This window comes from Macaca nemestrina, chromosome 4 (assembly GCF_043159975.1).
Source record: "Macaca nemestrina isolate mMacNem1 chromosome 4, mMacNem.hap1, whole genome shotgun sequence".
In the NCBI taxonomy this organism is placed as follows: Eukaryota; Metazoa; Chordata; class Mammalia; order Primates; family Cercopithecidae; genus Macaca; species Macaca nemestrina.
In genome coordinates this window covers 93232562-93255838 of record NC_092128.1, presented here as the reverse complement: position 1 = coordinate 93255838, position 23277 = coordinate 93232562, and the positions used below count along the sequence as shown (strand labels likewise).

Genomic DNA, 23277 nt, shown 5'->3' with positions numbered 1-23277 from the left:
TTTCTTTTAAAACAATGCATAAAACAATGTGCATCTTACACACAGTGTGGATGGCATTTGGGAGTCCACCAAATAAGATAACTCTATTTCTTTAAGGCAATTGGCTAATATTAATTTGTCCAGTGAAGGAACTTAGAAACACCTTGCCAGGAGTCAGCCACTGTAGTGCTTTTCTGCAAAAAATGGCCACCAACAAACCCTGTGTACCATGCAGCTCTTTCAGCCAAGAAGCGGAGTCTTTCTTCTCTGCATGATTCTAGGTTGATCCTGAGATTTACTTTGGTCAGGTCAGTAGAATGTGGGAGAAGTGACACTGATTCCTGATCCTTGAGAGCATTTCCAGTTCCTTTGGTGAGCCAGCTACCTCAGTGTAAATACGACTGCTGAATGATGAGAGACCACAGAGAGAGAGTGAGAGCAAGAGTGAAGGGTGGGGTGAGGGAGTTGGGGGGGGGAAGATAAAGAGAGAGAGAGAGAAAAAAAGAGAGATGCCCTTGGAGGAGAAGTGAGCTACCCCCACCATCAGCCAGCACCAATGCCTAAACCCGTGAGTGAGGTCATCTTAGATCTTTGAGCCCCAGGCAACACCATGTGGGGCAGAGGTGAACCATCCCTATTGAGCCCTGTCTGAATTCCTGACCCACGGAATCAAGAACAATAAAATGGTTTTTGTTTTCAGCCACTAAATTTTAGGGTCGTTTATTACACAGCAATAAATAACTAAGACATCAACAGAGTCAGAAGTTAAGTCCTACTAACTGTTCTCTTGGTTTTCTCCAATTTGGAACAAGCTCTCTCCCTCAAATAAAGAAATAAACTTTAATGATGTGAGCCTTAGTAAAAGTGCCAATGTTTCTCCCAGATCAGATTTCCTGGCACTAACAAAACAATCGTGAAATGCTGTAAGACGTCACAGTTCAAAACCAGATTCCACTGGGGGATTATCACTTCCTCAAATCACCTTCCTACTTGCAATTATTTCTGTTCAATGTGATGGTGCCTCATTGAGTATCTGGGGCTCCTAAAAGATATTTTCCTGCATAACTTCATGTAAAACCATATAATCACCATGAAAGCACATCTAAAAGTGTCCACTGTTTCTAAATAACTTGATTGCCTAGCCATGGCAATTCAATAAGAGAGCAACCTTTGAATGACAAATGTTGGCTCAAGACCATTGTTAGTAGAATGATCTGGATCTGATAAGCATCAGAACTACTACGGCACAGGAGTGCCCCCCAAAGCAACACTCTGGAGAAGTACTGAAGACATCTCCCCTGAGAGTTGCCACTTAGAATAGCCAGCCTGCTGACCAAGCAGGATATCCTCAGTGTGTGTGGTAGTTTCTCAATCGGAAGTATGAAAATCAGGAACATTGCGAAAGGGAGGGCAAGAGCTCTGAACAATTAATATCCGGTGAAGTGTGAGAGGGACACTTGAGCTCCTTACTTTGCAGTAACAACCTTGGAATGGAAAGCTATTTTGGTAGCCAACTGTGGAAAGTGAACATTAACCAAATAAAACCATGGGGTCATAAAGCTAGGAATGTGCAGGAATTCATGAGTCTGATTTTCCTCAGCATATTTGCTCTTTCAGAAGAAATTTTCCTCTATTGCTCCATGAAATATGAGTGTGTGTTTACATTTTTAAATAAACCACATTATATCATTAGGTCCTATTATTCCTAATCCACAGCTCAATCCATGAATGCAATCCAGTAACTATAAAACTGTAATATTTCTTTAAAAGTAAGCACAGTACCTTTTCCTCTGTGTTTGCCCAATCTTTTTTATGGGACACTAAAATTGAGAACGGAATATCTTCTTTCACCTTTGACTGACACATGAGGCCTTCTCTGGAGATAAGCTGGGGTTATGAAACCTTCCATGAGTGAGAGGCCTAATCCATCAGTCATCTCAGAAAACCTCACAGCCAGTTCTACTCCATATGAAATCTGTCTGGGCATCAATCTACTGATGGATGCAATGAAGACGCAGATCAACACTATTCTTACTGTGATTCAGTGGAGTGTCATACTCAGCATTGGATGGCTGCATAACATCCAGGAGAGACATAAACGTAAGAAGAAAACTTAGGAATGGAATCATTATCAAGAAAAAACAAACACAAAGGAAAGGTGAGTGTGTATTGGAAAAGTTCAGCCTGACAGATACTGCCCTAGATTCAGTGATTTGCCAGGAGGCAGAAAGAAATGTATCCTTTCCTATCAAGTGTTAAAAGCACAATATCATTTTGTCATTGTTGCAAAAACACATTGACACTCAGCAAGAAACCCCTTCCTGAAGTTCCTGGGCTTTTCCCTGGCCCCTCTAGCAGCCCTGGAGGAAACAATGCCAGATATTATAGGCTATGCTTTACAAATTCTCAGTTGAAGCTTGGAAATCACTATTAGTTTTTCTTCAAATAAGTCTAGAAAAAGTAGGACAGGTTTCTTTCAAGCAAAGAAAGTAGGGAAATTCACACCAAATCAAAGACCTCGAGTTGAGTTTTCTGGGGCATGACCCTTCCGTCTTTTTTTTTTTTGATGGAATCTTGCTGTGTCTCCCAGGCTGCAGTGCGGTGGCACAATCTTGGCTCACTGCAACCTCCATCTCCTGGGTTCAAGTGATTCTCCTGCCTCAGCTTCCCAAGTAGCTGGGATTACAGGCACCTGCCACCATGCCTGGTTAATTTTTTGTAATTTTAGTAGAGATCGGGTTTCACCATGTTGGCCAGGCTGGTCTCAAACTTCTGACCTCAGGTGATCCACCTGCCTCGGCCTCCCAAAGTGCTGGGATTACAGGCATGAGCCACCCCACCTGGCCAACCCTCCTGTCTTGACAGGAATAAGTTAAGGTAGCTTTGGGGGTAGGAGTGAGAGGTGTCCTTGTGATTTCTCAATAGTACCCAACATTTCTCCTCATAGTACCTGAGTGTTTTCCCTTCTCTTTGTGACACTCTACTGAAGGACCACCAATGAAGCCTACTACTAAAGATGCAAATATCCCTGGAAAAGGAGATGGAGTGACAGGAACACTGATCTTACACCAGGGCTGAGCACAGAGCACAGAGACGAAGCAGGACCCAGGTAATGTGTATTGCAAGTTTGAAGGTTGAGCTTCTGTAGAACAGTGATCTTGCTGGAACACTCAGGTGAGGAATGAGAGTGGATAGCGAGGCTGAGAACGACAGCTGAGATGGGGGGGGGCGGGGAGTGTCGTCAGGGGAATCATAGACCTGAGTGAGACAGGACAAGCACAGGGAAAAGCAGCAGGTGCTCAAGGAGAGGACCTTTATAGGATGCAAAAGGTGCCCAAGGTTGGTGGAAGGGGAGCTTACGAAGGTGAATGCAGTGAATCTCTACCTGCAGGAGGAGACGAAGCGGTGCTTCTCTGTTCCCAGGGTCTGAGATTAGGCTGGAACCATTGGCCAGAAACTTAGTTTCATGCAGGCTTCTTCAGCCTTTCTGGCATCTGCAGACTAGTTGCACCAAACTTGGTCACCCTATTCACTGTCTTAAGTAGTACATCATATCCTGCAAACCACTAGATTATAAACACAATTTGTGGTCTGCTTTCAGAGTGAGACCGTCGATATCTCAGGTAAGATTTTTGAGGGTCAATCTTATGGCTACAGCCAGAGCTTTGTCAGAGTCAAGCCCTCTGGGTTAGTTTAGGGAGCCACAGTTTGGTACTCAGAGTTGGGCTTGAAACAGTTGAGCAACAAGTCACTTTTCTTTATCTTCCTATGCATTTTCAGCAGTCATCATGATTCACATGACATAGTTCCTCGAAAGACCAAGAAAAAGTCACACAATACTTCCTATTTCCTATGGTGCAGGGATACATATTTTCTTTCTTTTTTTTTTTTCTTGTTGAAAAAGGCTGTCGCTGTGTCAACCAAGCTGGAATGCAGTGGTGCAATTACAACTCACTTCAGCCTTGACCTCCTGGGCTCAAGAGATCCTCCCACCTCGGCCTCCTGAGTAGCTGGGACTATAGACACATGCCACCGCACTTGACTAATTTATTTACTGTAGAGATGAGGCGGGGGAGGGGTCTCACTATGTTGCCCAGGCTGGTCTTGAACTCCTGGGCTCAAGCAGTCTGCTTGTCACGGCCTCCTAAAGTGCTGGGATTACTCGCATGAGCCACTGTGCTCCAGCCTTCATATTATTTATAACTACAGTACATAGTTGAGAATGTCTGGGACTTCGGAGTTGGAAGCATTAAGAAATATTTCTGTGATTAAATATAGATACTGGGCAATAGTGTCTGTTTCTAATTTATTTTTTAAACTATTATTTTCACTGCAAACAAACTAAAAGATAGTGACTTTTAGGCCTCGTGCAGTGGCTCATGCTCACAATCCCAGCACTTTGGGAGGTTGAGGCAGGCAGATCACTTGAGGCCAGGAGTTCAAGACCAGCCTGGCCAACATGACAAAACCCTGTCTCTACTCAAAATACAAATATTAGCCAGGTGTGGTGGTGCGTGCCTGTAGTCCCAGCTACTCGGATGGCTGACGCACAAGAATCGCTTGAACTCGGGAGGCAGAGGTTGCAGTGAGCCAAGGTCATGGCACTGCACTTCAACCTGGAGTACAGAGCAAGTCTCTGTCTCAAAAAAAAAAAAAAAAAAAAAAAAAAAAAGGTGACTGTTATAATAAAACCGACTTCTTAAACGTGGAGGTAGAAAGAGTTAAGACTTTGCATGTATGTATATGACACTAATCCGTATCTAAAATTTCATATTATGGATTAAAATTCGGAAATGTGGGTTTCCATTTAATGGTGTAGTTAGAAAGAGAAATCCAATCAGGATATAATAAGATTATAAAACCACTATTAGTCCAACAATTCTCAAAATGTGGCCAGGGGACCACTGGGGGTCCCTAGGTTCTTTTTGTGAGATCGCAAATCCTGCCTTTTCCAACTATATATCTGTCTAAGACTTGACTTTACTGTGTAAGACTGGATTTTCTTTTTATACTTCAGTCAAAACAACATAAGTAACAGAAGTAGATATGAGATTTTAGCCATCTTCTCTGAGACCAGACATTAAATAAATTTCTAAAAATATAACACAATGCCAATCTTATCATTACATTTTGTGGGGTTTGGGGGAAATATAGTTACTTTTCATGAAAAACATTATTAATGTTAAAAAATCATTTGTTATCGTTATTTTAAATGAATGAACACATATTACAGCCATTTCTTACTTTTAATTTCTAATATAGTAAATATTAATACACATAAATCACACATACAAAAGCTCTTTAAGGTCCTCACGAAGTAAGTTTTAAGAGGGTAAAGGGGTCCTGATATTGAGATGTTTCAAAACTCCTGTGTGAATCCTGGTTCATTTTCCTCAAGTTAATTCTTTGGACTTAGTACCCATCCAAATCCCATTTCTTTAGCTTGAGTTTGTTACCAACTCTACCCTCTTCATTTTCCCTCCCAACAGTATGCTTATGTGCAAGGGTAATGTAAAAATATTTAGCACATTATGGCATAGAAACCCACCAGTGCAAACATTTGCACAACCGTAAGCAAAGATTCTGACTGAAAGCAAAAGGTTCAGTCCCCCTGTCTCTGAACTTCTAGGTCTTTCCACTTGTAAATTCCATCTGCCTGTGGATATATGAGAATTCCCTCTCTCATCCAAAAGACTCCGGCTTACAGGTGAATCCTGGGGGGCTGGACATAGTACCTAGCACACTGGAGGGACTCAGCTGGAATCTGTGCATGAGTCCATATTTATCTGTCCTGAGTGCAAACTCTGCCTCACTTAGTAGTGTCCCTCACACCAGTGCGGAGGAACACGACACAGGGTTCCGTTATGGCGATGAGACTGAGAACAGTTACCAGCCACTTGCATCACCAACCTAGATTGCCCCAAGGATATGGAGCTTCAAATGGTCTAATATTGTGCAATATCTTAAACACCTGGATGAGATTTGTTTAGGCTTAAGGAATGGGTGAAATGCCTCAGAGATCTATGTTAACCAAACCAGTTAAACCACCCAGTTAAGACGTAGTTAGGACATTGCTTAGCATTCACCAGAATGAGTTTGACACCAGAAATGCATGGAATGTATTGAGATGCCGTATTTTGGTGAAATGAGATTATGAGAACTGGGAAAACCAGATTCAGGGGATTTCCGAAGGCCTGAGGCAAGGCTATGACCACCCGCTCTGCACACTTTGAACTCTCCCCAAGTGAGCGTGTGATTCCGTGGGCACTCATTCCTTCCTTCTTAATGTTATGGAATGAATTGTGCACCCACCCACCCTGAATTCAGATATTGAGGTCCTAGCCCTCAGTACCCAGAATGTGATCGTATTTGGAGGTAGGGTCTTTACAGAGGTAATCAAGTTAAAGTGAAGGAGGGGGGGAGGGCGCTAACCCAATAGGACTGATTTCCTTATTTTAAAATAGGGAAATTTGGACCCAGAGATACATTCAGAGAGAAGACGATGTGAAGGCACAGGAAGGATGCGCTGTGAACATCAGGACCAATGCCTGCAAGCCTAGGAGAGAGGTCTAGAACAGAGCCTTCCCTCGCAGCCCTCAGATCGAACTAACCCTGCGAGTACCTTGATTTTGGACTTCTGGCTTCCAGAATTTAGCAACAGTAACTTTCTGTTGAAGCCATCCAGTCTTGAAGCCACCCAGTCTGTGGTGCTGGGTTACCGTGGCCCTAGCAAATTTGCCTGCGGCTTTCCAAATCACAGCCCCGTTTTGTCATAGGGGAAGAATTCTAAGAAGTTCTTTATTTGGCCAAGTGAGGGATACAATAATGAGCATTTCCCTCGTCACAGTTCTGACAACTGCCTCAGTCACACACGGCTTAGGAGATTGGCCACTTCCTTTGCCTTCAACTTGCAGGGGGCTTCAATAATAAATGTGTAGAAGCGTTTGGTCTTCTCAATGCTGGGAATCCAGGAAGTATGGCCTGGCATACATGGAAGCCAGTCCCCTAATGACCTCATTGACACAGACCTCATTTGGGGATCTCCTTCTCAGGCACTTCCCCCTTGGCTCCTGAGGCCAGAACCCGACCCTGCTGTGTCTCTCTTCCATGCATCTTTTGCCATCTCTCTCTGCTGTCTGGAATCTGCAACAACATGAGGGTGCTCAGGACTTTGATGTTGCTACTGACCTCAGCATACCCCAGTCCAAACCTACTCTTTTCCTCCTGGGCCCACATCCGCTTCTGCTCCCCACTTCCCCAATGTCTTCGTTCTTTTCATCACATGCTGACCAAAGAGTCATCTTTAGGCACTCTCTGTGTCCCTTCTGCTACATCCACTCTGTTGCCACAACTCCTGAATTCTTCCTTCTGATTTCTTCTCACTCTTCCTTTCCACCGTGGGTCAATCCACTGGGGCCCCAATGTCAGGACACCGGATGACACTGTTTGGACACCTGGAAGGATCGGGTAAAGGATACAGAGGAAGTCTAAGGAGGGATAGGGTGAGTCCGGGATGAACTGTGGATTAGGCACCAGGTAAAGCTAATTGGGGGGTGAGTGAGGAATGGGGTGAGGGTATCTATTACATATATTTTACGGTAATAAAAGGAAGTTGAAAGGTCAGTTGATTGTTTTTGGGAATTAAAAATGAGCACGAATGTCAAAATGTGAGCAACTTTGCACAGAATGGCAATATCACAGTGTTATAGATCATCGCAGAAGCCTTCTCCTTGTTGCCTGCATTTCCTTCCTCTAATATTGTACACACTACCACCATATTTAAATATGCAATTCTGGTTAAATGCACCATTTCATTTATTCATATAGTCAACAAACATTTGCTGAGCATGCTTCTCCTTATTGAAATTTAGTAGAAAATGAGACTGAGTGAATCCCTGTTATTTTCCTACCATTACCTCCAACAGCTCCCGCTCCAAATCATTCTTTTAGGCTCACTCTTAGTCTTAGTCACCACATATGTGCGTGTGTGTGTGTGTGCGTGTGTGTGTGGTGTGAACATATGGTAAATACATAACTAGGGCCCCAGATATAGATTTGTAACTCATTTATTACAATTGAAATGAAGATAGTAAAGGGTAGAGATGCCCAATGGTTACTGTGGTGATGAGCACTCTACGAATAGCATTATTCCCCTTTGATGGCATTCTCATTCATAGGATGAAATGGAGAAAACATGAGAACATTTCCAAAAATGTAGGAATTATCCCCTCTGACATGTCATGCATTTGTTTTCATTTTTCAAATTTTAAGCTTGAGAACTTTTAAGCTGGCTTTTTAAAGTTTATGCAAAGAGAACAAACTTAGTTGCTTGGTTTGCTGCTCTTCTAATTCCTTAGATCTGTAATATAAAGCAGCATCCCATTTTTAATTTTGAAAGGCAAAGAGCTATGCCATTGCCCCCATCCTTCTCCCAATTCCCCTTGTTTGATACTCCCCAGCACCAGAGATGGAGGCTGTTCTAATTTCCTCTCATCCAAGTGCAGGGAAACTTTCTCTCAAGTTTTCTCTCTCAACTAATAACCATAAGTTTTTGGAGAAGTCAATCAGTTCAAAATATATGACATTTTAGGCCAGATGTGGTGGCTCATACCTGTAGTCCCAGCACTTTGGGAGGCTGAGGTGGGCAGATCACTTGAGGCCAGGAGTTTGAGAACAGGCTGGCCAAGATGGCGAAACCCTGTCTCTACTAAAAAATACAAAAATTAGCCAGACGTGGTGATGGGTGCCTGTAATCCCAGCTGCTCAGGAGACTGAGGCATGAGAGTCGCTTGGACCTGAGGGGGCAGAGGTTGCAGTGAGCTGAGATCATACCACTGGACTCAAGTCTGGGTGACAGAGCAATATTCTGTCTCAAAAAAAAAAAAGACATCAAAAAAGATTAATCATACAGCCCTCATAGAATGGTCAGAGATAAGTTATAAACTGCTGGGTATTTTCTGGATTTAAACCAACTAAGGCAAAAGTTTGGTTTATATTGAGCAAGCATAAAGATGAATATAATCTGTGACTGAATGCTCGATTCATCACGCTCCGAGTCTCCTTCCCAAGACACCATCAGCTGCGTAGACTTGGAGAGGGTCCAAGGGAGGAAGTTGGGGGTGAGGAAACCAGTGGAAAATGCCCAGTTTCATTTTAAAGTCTGCTGAAGGGGTACGACTTGTCTGAACTTCTTTGAAAGGTTTTGGAGAAATACCTTGCACATGACAATTAGAGAAGTTCTGGTTATAGTAGCAGGAACTTGCTTAGATTGTCCCTGGATCATGGGTAAGAGGGCACAAGAAAGAGAAGCCTCTGGTTAAGATATTTAGAAAGATGGGGTAGAAAGATGGGCCCGTGGGTAGTTGGCTATTGTCCCATAAATCAGGGCCCCTCACCTTCTGGTCAAGCCCTGCAGCCTGATGGGCAGAGGGGCATGTGTCAGCTGTACTTGACACATGGTTTTAAAGCCAACACTTATTGAATGAGCAGTTAGCAGGTACCAGGCCTAGAACTGTGCACTTTGCAAGCATTATCTGGTTTAGCCCTCTTAGGATCCAGAGACTCATCTTAGCCCCATTTGATAGAGGAGAACACAGAAACCTAGAAAAGTTAAAAATTGTTCCCAAAGTCACAACTTGGTCTCCCCATCTCCCAGAGTTTCTTAGGCACCACCCCCACTCCTTCAATGCTATCACTGATTTTGGTTTTTTTATGTTCCTCCAAGGCTTTCTGTACTGTAGAAGATAAATGCAGAAACTTTCCCGTGTGCCATTGATTCAAAATTCAGCATGCATTTTTAAAGAATTATTAGGGACTAGGTTTGTACTAAACAGAGATGAAGACATACAGCCCCTGCATTGAAATCGCTCATCCTTATTTATTTATTTATTTATTTATTTATTTATTTATTTATTCATCCATCCAGCAAACTTTTCCTGAGCACTTTCTATCCCAGGTACTGTACTAGGTGCTGGGAATAAAAATCCAAATCAGATACTGTGTTTAGCATTAATATTAATTAATGTTAATAGTAATGATAATAACAATACTACTAATAATAGTTAATACTTACTGAGTGCTTACTGTATGCCCTCCACTGTTTTAAGCACTTTGTACTATCAACTCAATCAATCTTCACCACAAGCCCGTGAGCTGGGTACTATTATCACAATCTTGATTTTACAGATGAAGAAACTGAGGCACAGAGAGATTAAGAGATTTGTGATGGGCCAGGAGCAGTGGCTCATGCCTGTAATCTCAGTACTTTGGGAGGTCAAGGCGGGTGGATGGCTTGAGCTCTGGAGTTCAAGACCAGCTGGGGAAACGCGGCAAGACCCTGTTTCTATCACAAACAAAAACAAAAACAATTTACTAGGTGTGGTGGCATACCTGTAGTCCCAAGTCCTTGGGGAGCTGAGATGGGAGGATACCTGAGCTGGGGAAGGTCAATCCTGCAGTGAGCTGTGATCACACCACTGCACTTCAGTCTGGGCAACAGAATGAGACTCTGTCTCAAAAAAAGTTTCAAGCCATCCGTTTGAATACTGTATGCACACCAGTGTGGGAAGTAGATGCAACAACAACAAAACATTTGCAAGGCAGTGAAATTGGAGAGAATTGAGGTCAGTCCATAGCCATGAGGGCCAAGGAGAATCAGTGACCAAATATGCCCATCTCCAGGGTTCTGGTAGGGTCTCTTGTCCCCAAAGTGGGCGTGTGGCTCTTGGCAAGCTAGGTTAGGAGAGTTGGCTGAGTGTGATGAGCTGGATATTCAAGCTGGCAGAAATGAATTTCTTATACCTTTTTTCAGCTTCATTTCAGATATATGGGGCTGTTTCTACAACAATAGAACTCATGGACACATGGACAAGATGGCTTTGGTTGTGTTTGAAAAAAGGGTCAGCAGCAAAGGGACCAAGAACATATATTGCTGAAAGACAAATCTCTTAAATAAATGGTGCTGGAAAAACTGATATCTACATGCAGAAGAATGAAACTAGACCCCTATCTCTCACCATATACACACATCAAATCAAAGTGGATTAAAGACTTAAAGTGAGGACCTGAAACTATGAAACTACTAGAAGAAAACATTGGGAAAACTCTCCAGGACATTGGTCTGGGCACAGATTTCTTGAATAAGACTCAAATGCACAGGCAACTAAAGCAAGAAATGGACAAATGGATTATAGCAAGCTAAAAAGCTTCTACAAAGCAAGGGAAACAATCAATGAAGTCAAGAGATAACATTCAGAACATAAGAAAATATTTGCAAACTATTCATTTGACAAGAGATTAATAACTAAAATATCTAAGGAGCTCAAACAACTCAATAACAACAAAAAAATCCAATTTACAAATAGGCAAAAGATCTGAATAGACATATGTCAAAGGAAGACATGCAAATGGCCAACAGGTATGTGGAAAATTCCTTAACATCACTAATCAAGGAAATGCAAATCAAAACCACAATGAGATATCATCTTACACCAATTAAAATAGCTGTTATCAAAAAGACAGAAAATAACAGATGCTGGTGAAGATGAAGAGAAAGGGAACCCTTGTCCACTGTTGGTGGGAATGGAAATTAGTACAAGCACTATGGAGAACAGTATGGAGATTTCTCAAAAAACTAAAAACAGAGTTACTATATGATCCAGGCATCCCATTGCTGGGTATATATCCAAAAGAAGGGAAGTAAGTATATCAAAGAGATATTTGCATTCCCATGTTTATTGCAGCACTATTCACAATAGCCAAGATATGGAATCAACCTACATGTTCATCAATGGATGAATAGGCAAAGAAAATGGGGCAGATATACACAATGGAATATTATTCAGCCATAAAAAATGAAATCCTGTCATCTGCGGCAATATAAATGGAATTGGAGGACACTGTTAAGTGAAATAAGCCAGGCACAGTTAGACAGATATCACATTATCACTCATACTGTGGGAGCTAAAAATCTTGATCTCATGGAGGTAGAGAGTAGAATGATGGTTATCAGGGGCTGGGAATAGTAGCGGGGAGGGGAGATAAGGAGAGATTAGTTAATGGGCACAAAAATATAGCTGGATGGAAGGAATAAGACCTGGTGTTTGGTGGCACAATAGGATAACTATAGTTAACAATAATTTATTGTATATTTCAAAATAATGAGAAGAGTGGCATTGGAATACTCCTAAGACAAGCAAATGAGAAATGCTTGAGGTGCTGGATACCTCAGCCACCATGATCTGATCATTATACATTGCATGCTTGTATGAAAGTATCACATGCACCTCGGAAATCTGTACAACTATTTTGTATTCATGAAAATAAAAATTAAATTACATTAAAAAAAAAAAAAGGTCAGCGGGATGCTAGTGGCCTCCACCAGCAGGAATCCTGGGATGGTGTTTCCCTTATTAAGATTCCACAGGGACAGGCACACCCCGAGTGAAAGCCACATCTGTGCCTTACTCAGGGTCCAGGTGTCAGTCAGATGAAACAGCAAGGTGTTTGTGTAGTATTCATTCATTCATCAGTAAATATTTATCAAGTGCCTACTGTGTGCCTAGAAACTGTTCTAGTCCTTTGGGATACATAGTGAACAAAATGGAAAAAAAATCCTTTCTCTCATGGAGTTTACATTCTTGTGGATGAGACAGGCAATAAATAATAACTATTATAAATAAGTAAATTGCCAAGTACGTTAGAAGGTGATAACCTTCTATATAGAGTTATGAGTTCATATGGAAGGCAAGAAATTGAGAGTACAAGCTTGGGGATCTAGGGCTTGCTCACTCTAGGGTCTGGTTCCTGGAGGTGACCAGGCAGGGCTCACCGGGCAGGTGATATTTGACCAAAGTCCTGAGGAGGTGGGAATAGCCAGCGCCAAGGTCCTAAGGTGAAGGGAGGTGCCTGGTGTGTCTGGGGAACAGCCAGGGGGCCAGTGTGGCTGGAGCAGTTAGAAGGAGGAGAAGAGTAGGAGGTGAGGTCAGAGGGAAAGTGCCTGGTAGTGCCTTCTAGACCATTGTGGAGACTTTGGCTTTTACTTTGAGTGAAATGAGGAGAGCAATGGTAATGGAGGGATTGAGAAAGAGTTTGGTTCTGGATAGATTTTGAAGCCAACAGATGTCCCGATAGATGATAGGTTGGGCATCAGAGGAGGGGTACCAAGGTCAAAGACTGCTCCATGGTGTTTGGCTGGAGCACCTGGGAGGATGGGGATGCTGTTCCCTGCATCTGAGACAGAATACTGAGACAGAAAGGTTCCTGTGGAATCGTTTGGGGGAAGACCCAGCCCTTCACATTAGACCTAGGAAGTTAGGAGGCTGTTGGACCTGAAGATGAAGAAGACGCGTCGGGACCTGGAAATGTGGGCAGGGGTGCAGAAGAGAGGCCTGGGCAGGAGTCCTCGGAGGCAGGCGCTATTGAAAGCCAAGAGACTGAGTGAAGTCACCAAGGGAGGAAGAGAAAGAAGAGGGTGGAGGACTGCATGCTGGCCCTGCAGTGTGAAGACACTGGGAAGGGGCAGCTGCGGAGACTGGGAAGCAGCAGCCACTGCTAGAGGAGGAGAGAGCCGGGTGTGAGCAAGTGGAGAACAGGTGTAGACAGGCAGAGGAGAAACAGCTCAGTCTGTCTGCTGCCCACAGTCACGAGCACAGGCACGCCCCAAGGGAAAGTCACCTCTGTGCCCTACTCAGGCCAGATAAAACAGTTTTAAGGAATAGAAACAGCTTCTCTTCCTGCCATGCCGGGGGGGCGGGGTGGGGGGACTGCTTTAACAATTTGCATAATTGGGCCTTGTGAGAAAGACCCCTGTGAGTCCAGTGCTGAAGGGAGTTGATTTTAGCCACAGCAATTAGTCATTCTCCCACTTCATGAGCTGTCTGTGTGTGGTTTCTAAACAGGCAGCATTTGTTTAACAAAATAATCAGCATCTCCATTTCCTCCAAATCATCCTTGAATGTAAAGATCATTTGAAAAAATGCTAGGCCATGCTATGGTGCACTCCTAGGGGTGTCTTATTTCCATTTTCCTAATTTCAGATGGAAAAATGTAGGTAAAGCCTTGATGCACAAATTTGAAAATAAAACCAACACTCTCCTGTATGCACTGGCCCCTTCCTGTGCACCCCCAGCCCTGTGGTCCTTAGAGCCGCTTCCTACAGTATTCGTGATTTAGAACAGCCCATTCTTTAAGCTGGTCCAACATTCTTCCATCGGCCTATCCACACTCTCTGGTTTGGGCTGGATCCCCAAGGAAATGGGTTTGGCTGCCTCAGGCTGTGGTCTAGGGACAAAGGAAAACCAAAGTCTGAGTTCTGGGTAGATGTTGTCAAGAGACAGGAAACCACTCATGGCTTAACTCCAGGAGCCTGCAAGGTCAGGCAGTGGGTGAGTGCCTGTGAGCAGAGCCCGGAGAGATCTCTGAGGTAGCAGCGCCCTGGGGATCTGAGCCTTGGAGGTGCTGAGTCTTTGGATGAGAGGGAACTGATAGAAGCTCCGGTCCATTCAGTCATTCAATATTCATTTACCCAATGACTCCCATGGCTCACGTCCTTTGCTTCTTCATGAATTAATGTTTATTTTATGATGTCGCAGAAACCAGACATAGCCTAAGCCTGAGAAGTCTGGGAATGGTAGATGGTATAGTGTCGGGGAAACCGCAGTCGCTGTTGAGTCAGACTGGCTTGGGTTCAAATCCAGGTCTGGCCAATTGTACCTTAAAGGGTAGCTTAGCCTCATTGGGTCCCTGTAGTTCCCACCAAAGGGGCCATTATGATGTGTTCCTTGAGGAGCTGTTGTGAAGATCACGATGATACATGGAAAACACCTGATGCAGTGCTTCTCACATAGCAAGGACTCCATGTATTGTAATGGTGATCATTTTTTGTTTGTCATAGCAAGGTGTGGGTGAACTAAGGAGCCTAAATGAGACTTCCCATGCAGAGGCTGAGAAAATGAAGGGTTACTGCTCTAGAAGAGAGGTGGGGAGGGTGCCACAGGCAGGCTACTGTTCGCCCTATTTTGCCTTGGGCAGACATTGATGCCCTGTCCCCAAACTCCTTTCATTCCTGCTGGGAGATGGCTTCCAAGGTGTGGCTCCAGGCCAAGGCCAATTACTGAGGTTTGCCTGTGGGCTGTAACCTCTTTACCACAGTCACCCTGAGCAGAAAGCCAAGCGAGTAATTTCGGAGAGCTTGTGTGCTGACACGTTTTTGATGAGGTGAAAGGATCTGACTCAAAGCTAGCCCTCGACAGTGAAAATTAAGAAGTGTTTCTAAGCCTGAGAGGCAGCTTTGAGCTGTGTCCTCAGTCAGGAATGCATTTGAAAAGAAATTTGAAAGGCTCTGAACTCTTCTAGATGGTTCTGTATAGACACTCCCCACGGTCCATGTCCCGGGAAGGGGTAGACACAGCTCTGAGCAGCCCAGCTTGCCAAAGCAGCAGGGCGTCTGTGCCTGTGCACCTCTGTCATGTCTGGAATGTCCCTGGAAGAGGGAACTTGCCCCGCTCAGCCTCCACCTCCAGGGAAGTTACCTGCTTCTCTCTCTCCTGCCATCACCAGAAGCCCAGCCCTGAGCCCAGTCCTCACCCTCCTTCTCCAACTGCAGTTCAGCATGTCAGAGCTGGTAGTGAGAACCTGGGAAGTGTATTTTCTGCCTCTTCTAAAGGGGAAGCCCATGGTTTTAGTGCTCAGCAGAGATCCCCATAGGCTAAAGTCTTAGCACCGATGATGTTCACCCCCAGGTGCAGGATACTGAAAGTAGACAGTTAATAACAAACAAGTACTCTACCTGACAGCAAGTGGGTAAGGGGTGACAGCCAGCGGAGTCTTGGTTTCCGATTTCTTCCTAACGTGGTCGCTGCTGGGCGGCTCTGCTGCTTGTTAGACAATCAGGGTTGCTGCCCTGTTAGTGTACGGTGGCGTGTGGGGAGCACAGCCATGGCGTGTATTTGATGATAACTCAGGCCAACTCAGGTCCTTTTTAAATGACACTTCCTGATGCACGACCTTTTTCCCTGCAGCACCTCTCCTTCAAAGACCCGGGAAACAAACACTGAGAATGAAGCCAGCCTGCTGCTTCCTGACCCTGGACGGATCCTTCCATATTCCAATATCACAGTCATGTCTGCAAACATCCCTTCTATTAAAGCAGTATGCAGATGTAGGTCAGAAGACAGAGCAGCGGATGTGTAGAACAAGTAAGTCTAGGGATCTAATATACAACATGAAGACTAAAAGAAAAAAAAAGCAGTATACATTTTGTGAGACCATACTTAGAAAAGCAGCAAATCCAGGAGAATGAAGTACGAGGCACACTGGTTTCACTTGATCAAATCAGCTTCTGAAGCTGATTTGTGAAGGGGCAGGGAAGGTTGGAACCCTCAAGCATTATTTGGGGGAGTTCACGGGTTTTAAATAATTCCGTAAGATTGATAACACTTTAATGAGTCCCTAAGTAAGAATGAGATTAGATAAAATTGTTGTGGATCCACTGACTAATCACGGAAAATAGGTAATTTCTATAAAAAAAAAGCGAGCATGCTATGGGTGTAGATAAGGTAACGATGGACACAGTGATACCATGCAAAGGCTCAGGTTTTTTCTACTAGCGTTTTGGATGCCTCACCTACATGTAACTGACAATAATCAGCTTCTTTGCATGAAGAACCACATGCAGCCTTTTCCATACATTAGCTCATGATTCCCAATAACAATCGTAACACTATGTATTATTTTCCCCTTCTTCAGATGGCAGAACAGGATCAGAGAAGTTTAGAAACTGCCCTCAGTCACCCAGTAGGGAATGGAGCTCAACTGTGAACCCTGGAACTCCTGACTCCAAAATCTGCTCTTTTTGACTGGCTGACCACACAGCTTCCCAGTGACAGCAGATGGGAGAGACAGGAGGGAGGGAGGAAGGGAGGGAGAAGGAGAAGGAGAAGGAGAAGAGAAGGAAGAGGAAGAAGAGAAGAAGGAGCAGGAGGAGGAGGAGGAGGGGGAGGGGAAGAGGAGGAGGGGGAGGTGGAGGGGGAAGAGAGAAGAGAGAAATGGAAAGAGAGAGAGAATGTGCCCAAACTGGAGCCAACAACTCTCCATACCCTCAGGTCTCCCTTCACAGGGCCTCTTCTTTCTCTGGCTCTGTGGTTCTCTATCTTAGGATGCATTCTCACAATCACCTGGAGGGCTGGTCTCCAGGTGGATTGCTGGACTCCACCGCTAGATAGAGTTTCTGATCTCTTCAGTCTGTACTGGAGCCTGAGATTCGAATTTCTTAGCTGTTCCCAGATGTTGCAGGTCTGGGGACTCCACTGAGGACCACCGCTAAGTATAAACCTGCCTTTCTTGGAAAACAGTACTAGTATTGCAGAGAAGCTATTTTAACATACTCTTTCTTAGTCTTATATATAAATAAACAACAAACAAACAAGTACGGTTTTGTTTAACGATAAACCATCAAGCTTTCCTTTGTGTAAAAGTAGAGATTTCACCTACTGCACAGATTCAATAAGCCCCGGGGGGGGGGGGGGCACTCCACATACCAGCAACCATCTGCAGGAACCACGTTTTTTTCCTATGTGAAATGTCCTCTGAGTGCCGGCAAGTGACTAACATCCAGTCTGTCTCAGAACTCAACCTATTTGGAGAGTGGGTGTTCGCAGTCAGCATGTGCTCAAGTTGGAACTGTCCCGTGGATAAACTGTTACTGAAGCACTGCAGTGGCTACAGGCTGAAGGACTTTTGTCTTCCAGGCCTGGCTGCCAGGATGTGAGGCCTGGGTGGAGGAATGCGGTTAGAATTCCATGCGGTCAAGACTTCTTCCCTTGAGCCCTGTTAGGCTCTGCTTCTCTGATTTCCACTTTCCCCTCCATTCTTGCCAAAGCTGTTTACATCCTCTAACCAATGCAGTCTAATAGAAATATATTGTGAGCCACATATGTAATTTAATATTTTTAGTAGTCACACTAAAAACATGAAAAGAAGCAGGTGAAATTAATTTTAAGAAATCTTTTATTTAACCTAATACATTTAAAAAATCATTTCAACATGTAATTAGTATAAAAAGCTAGGAAGAAAATATTTTACATTATTTTTCCCCTATGGAGTCTGCGAAATCTGGTGTTATTTAACACTGAGAGCACATCTCAGTGCAGAACAGTGATATTTCAAGTGTCCACTAGCAACGTGTGGCTGGCAGCTACCATATGGGAAAGTGTAGCTCTTTCTGCATTTTAACTGCTTTGCGAGTTCAGAACCTAGAAAGAACCACTATGTAAAAGGCAGAGACAGCCAAATATTCATAGCTAAGCACTGGTTTTATGTTTATTAAACATACAGATGCAGATAGTCAAAACAGGGTTGTGCCTTAGAATCAACTGGGACACCTGTTAAGAAGATAACTGTGGCCGGTGTGGCGGCTCACGCCTGTCATCTCAGCACTTTGGGATACCAAGTTGGGCAGATCACTTGAGATCAGGAGTTCGAGACCAGCCTGGCCAACATGGTGAAACCCCATCTCTACTAAAAATACAAAAACATTAGGTGGGAGGGGTGGCACAAGCCTGTAATCCCAGCTACTCAGGAGGCTGAAGCAGGAGAATCGCTTGAACTTGAGAGGTGGAGGTTGCAGTGAGCTGAGATCATGCCACTGCACTCTGGCCTGAGTGACAGAGCAAGACTCTGTCTCAAAAAAAAAAAAAAAAAAAAAAAAAAAGGAGAAGAAGATAACTGCCTGTACCTAATCCTATATCTACTTAATCAGAATGGGCTATGAAAGGAGAGGGAATCTGCATTTTTAATAAGCACCTCGGGTAATTTTGCTGCATCCAGCCTAGGACTTTCCACAGAAGAACATTTCTGAATCACCAGACAGAGAAGTATGAAATCCCATCCGGGGTGCCAGGCTAGAGGAGAGAGGCCGCACATCATCCAGCTCCTCTTCCTGTCTGCCATGCAGTCTAGTTTTACTCATACTTGAAACCTGATTTGCATGGATATGTGTTCTTAACAGAGAAACATTTTTATCATTTTTCAGGTTTAGGTTACCATCCAATTTATAGAATAAATGCAGTTCATGTGGCTTTCCCATGCTTTTGTGATTGAATTTAAAATTGAAGGGCTCCCTGTTTCATATAGAGATTTGTATGCCGGTGCTGCCACCTTGTGCTGAAAGAGACTGTTGACACAGGTTGGAATAAACGTGGACTTGCCCTCTGCTGGTAAAGAGGTTAGAAACCTAGTGTATCCCCAGGGTTCTGCCTCATGTGGGCCTGCACTGATCATAGCCATAACTGACACTTTTTTTTTTTTTTTTTGAGACAGGGTCTCGCTCTATCATGCAGGCCAGAGTGCAGTAGCGCAATCTCGGCCGACAGCAACCTTCTTCTGCCGGGTTCAAGCGGTCCTCCTACTTCAGCCTCCCGAGTGACTTTGATTGGAAGCACGCGTCACCACATTTAGCTAATTTTTATATTTTTATTAGAGACAAGGGTTTCACCATGTTGGCCAGGCTGGTCTTGAACCCCTGACCTCAAGAGATGCAGTTGTCTTGACCTCCCAAAGTGCTGGGATTACAGGCATGAGCCACTGTGCCCAGCCACCGCTGACATTCTAAAGCGGTCATTCTCCAAGTATCTTCCCTGGGCCAGCAGCAACAGCATCCCCTGGCAATTCATTAGAAATGCAGATTCTTAAGCTCTGCTCCAGGCCTACTGAATTAGAAATCCTGAGGGCAGGTTCAGGATCTGTGTATTAACAAGTCCTCCAGATGATTCTAATACTTGATAAAGTTTGAGAAACACTGCTGCAAACTAAAACAATGATTTTTGCTCTTTTCAGAGGCACAGATGCAATGAACCTCGTGGACAGTTGCCTTAAAACAAAGGTAAAAGCACATGACGTGCCCAGACTTTTGTGACCACTTTTGGAGAGTTTATAGACTACATGTGGTTGGACCCCTGCTCCCAATCCTGCCTTCATGGAGCTGGAGGGAAGGGGACGGGATGGGGGTAAAGAACAAGACATCCTCACATACATGCCATCAAGACAGCTGGTTTAAGGCTCTTGGTGGTTATGAGAGCCACTGATAGTGTGTAAAATGGCTTTGTCCAGATTAGAAAAAGGTGCCTTTGAATAAAGTTACCTTGAAACATCACATTTTAAAACACTAATATAATCTCTAAAAATTATCCTTGTAACACTTAATGGATTATTAATGGAAAATTATCAATTATTTTTCAATGATTCATCTTATATATAGTATAGTATAGAAAGTACTATAGACGTAAGCTGAAAGCTTAATAATACCATCTAGGGCAAGTAACAAGTATCAGGTGACATAAATTGTAAGATGGAGAGTAAATTTAGCAGTGTTCTAATACAAAGGAGATGGACATTTTTTTAATATGCTCACCAATCATGATTATCAGTCAACTCCTCCTTGTTTGGAAGCAGAAGTAAACTAAAGCACAATAAAAATAATATGATGTTAATGTACTATGCTGCTAATCATTTGTAAGTTGAATGACAATATGAACCTACCCATCAGAAGGACACTTTACACTCATCTATCATAATATAGTAATTTTGTTAAAGCAAGATTTCTTATTGCTATCTGTTTAAAAATTATTACAAAAAACATACAGACCTCCCACCTTTGGAGACAACAAAGAAGAACATATTTCAAAACAGTGAAGATGTCTATGATGTGAGTAGCACTCCCTTTGAACAGCACCTTTGTGCAGTGCACAACTGAACAACTGTACTTGGTGGCCGTGGTGCTTTGCAGGCTACAGGTCTGTCAGTTGCGTCCCCATCAGAGATGATGAGCTTGTTGTTCTAGATTTCCCCTCATCATTAAGCCTAATAGGAAATTCAAATGAAGATAGTGAAATTGCAAATTGAAGATTTTGCACTCCCTGTGACTCTCCTTATAGATATATTCTGAGTGTCCGCAAAGTCTCTAGAGACTTAATGGCTTGCAAATAATATGGTATCAGAAAGAGAATCCATTAGTGGAGTGAACATGTGTGGCAGGGAGATCAAGCTTCCTTTTTATTTTATAAAATGTGACTGTGAAGAAAACCTTTCATTAAGCCACGACAGATCTAAAAGTACTTATTTCTAAATCTTGGAAGCACAGCGACAAAGTGAGAAAGTAGTGAGGAAGTGAGTCAAGGGTCCAGTTAGAGCTCAGTGCTGGTATCTATTGTGTGTTTATGTCAGGTCTTCTTTTTCAGGCATTCCAAAACAGTTTCCCAGTGCTAGCCTGAATCTGCCTTTGATTGCAGGTGATTTAATCATCATCCCCGGACCCCAGCAATAGTCTGACTGAACAGGGAACTCACAGAGCCAGGATGCAGGAGGGCTAGGCCAGGCTTCCCCCTCCCCTAATGGTTCACTAGGTTCATTCTTCAGGACTTAATGTATTTTTTCTCCTTACATATTATGCAGTAAAAGGCAGCTTCTTCCAAAAGAGTAAGCTTTGTCCCCTGTGGGCTGAGGTCTCCATAGTAGGCAGAGCTAGAGTTATCATCTGGGGAGTGGTTAGCCTTCCCTTGCTTCTGAATCGAAGAAAGCCACTGCTGCATAACTGGTCCGCTCAGGACTGTGAACTTAAGAGGAAAGGGCAGCACTGACTCCATGTTTTGTGGAAGCTGCCCCTTAAGAAAGGCCCACAATTTTCCAAAGTCCTGCAGTTGCCTACACTCAGCCTTCCTGTCCCATGATGACATTTCCTAAAGCCCGCGTGGCCTAGTAGGTGGTGGTGTGTGCAGCCTGCCTGGTCTTTGTGAGACACTGATTCCCTCCTGAGCTGCACTCACTTTCTGGGCACCATTGCTTCACCTCCAGACCACTCAGCAAGGCCCTTCCAGCAAGGCTGGCACAGTCCCCACTGTTTTACTCAGTGGTCTGGGCATTCTCAGATCCTCCAGGGCACTCTAAATATCCCCTGCCTCGTCTTATCAGAGACGCCAGTCATCTGCAAAGACCAACTCAAGCTCCGTGATTTTCTCTTCTCTCATCTCTCCTCCTTCCAACCCTTCAGTGTCACCTCTTACACCCTGCTCAGCAGTGTCAGGGAGCTCCTCTGGGGAGGTACATGTCTACCTCATTTTGTTTTCTGGGGGGCAGAAGAAATGACTTAGTTGCATCTTTACCTCTGAGAATCTCAAGGGAACACATCTTTCTCAGAAAGCACAGGGCACAGGATACCTTTCTTTGGATCTCTTTTGTGATGAGCTCAATTGTGTGTCCCCCCATTCATATGCTGAAGGCCTAGCCCCCAGTACCTCAGAATGTGATGGCATTCGGAGACAGGGTCTTTATAGAGATAATTCAGTTAAAATGAGGTCTGGGATGAGCCCCAATCCACTATGAGTGGTGTCTATATAAGAAGAGGAGATTGGGACACAGGCAGGCATACAGAGGGGATGCCATGTGAACATGAAGATGGCCATTGGCTAGCCAAGGAGAGAGGCTGCAGAAGAAACAAACTAACCAATACTTTGAGTTGAATGTCAGCCTCCAGAATTGTGAGAAAACAAACTTCTATTGTCTAAGCCACTGGGTCTGGGATACTTGGTGGCAGCCCTCGCAAATGAATACACCTTTATCCCTAGGATGAGCCTTGTTTTGACCTGTGCAGTCAGAGATCACTACTAATAAGAGGCTCCCATATGTGAAAAACAAGACATAGCAAAATATTAATTAATTGTAGACTGTAGGTAGTTAATGCATGGGCATGTCCTTCAGAGTCCAATCAGGAGACAGGAACCACACAGTTACCTGAACTGGGAAAGTTTTATTTTATTTAATTTTTAATTTTTAATTTTAATTTTTTCTTGAGGCAGCGTCTCGCTCTCTCGCCCAGGCTGGAGTGCAATGGCATGCTCTCAGATCACGGCAACCTCCGCCTCACGGGTTCAAGTGATTCTCCTACCTCAGCCTCCCCAACAGCTGGGATTACAGGCACCTGCCACCACGGCTAGCTATTTTTTTTTCTTGTATTTTTAGTAGAGACGGGGTTTCACCATGTTGGCCAGGTTGATCTGGATCTCCTGACCTCAGGTGATCTACCCGCCTTGGCCTCCCAAGAAATGTGTCAGGATGGGGACCGGGGTAAGCTACTCATGGGAAGGCTAAAACATGTGGTTCACACATATCCCTCCCTAGGAATCTGATGCACTGGATTCAGGGTGGCAAACTCAGGTAAGGCTGCTCTGAATCATTCAGAGTTAAAGCCCGAGTGTCCACAAGGCTACCAGACTTGGAAATGGCCCCGTGTTTCCTCTCCGGCCACAT

General features: G+C 44.0%; 1 long non-coding RNA gene across 2 annotated transcripts in view; it reads left to right on the top strand.

Moving 5' to 3' along the window:
* The first annotated feature begins 434 nt into the window (after positions 1-434).
* Positions 435-23277, top strand: part of LOC112425496 (uncharacterized) — a 109620-nt gene continuing 86777 nt past the window's right edge. The window contains exons 1-5 of one of the 2 annotated variants that reach the window (XR_003016573.2): positions 435-3088; positions 6444-7481; positions 10790-11676; positions 15999-16175; positions 19813-19858. This is a non-coding gene — a long non-coding RNA (uncharacterized lncRNA). The remainder of the gene's footprint in view (positions 3089-6443; positions 7482-10789; positions 11677-15998; positions 16176-19812; positions 19859-23277) is intronic. The other variant, XR_011622227.1, reaches the window with a different exon arrangement.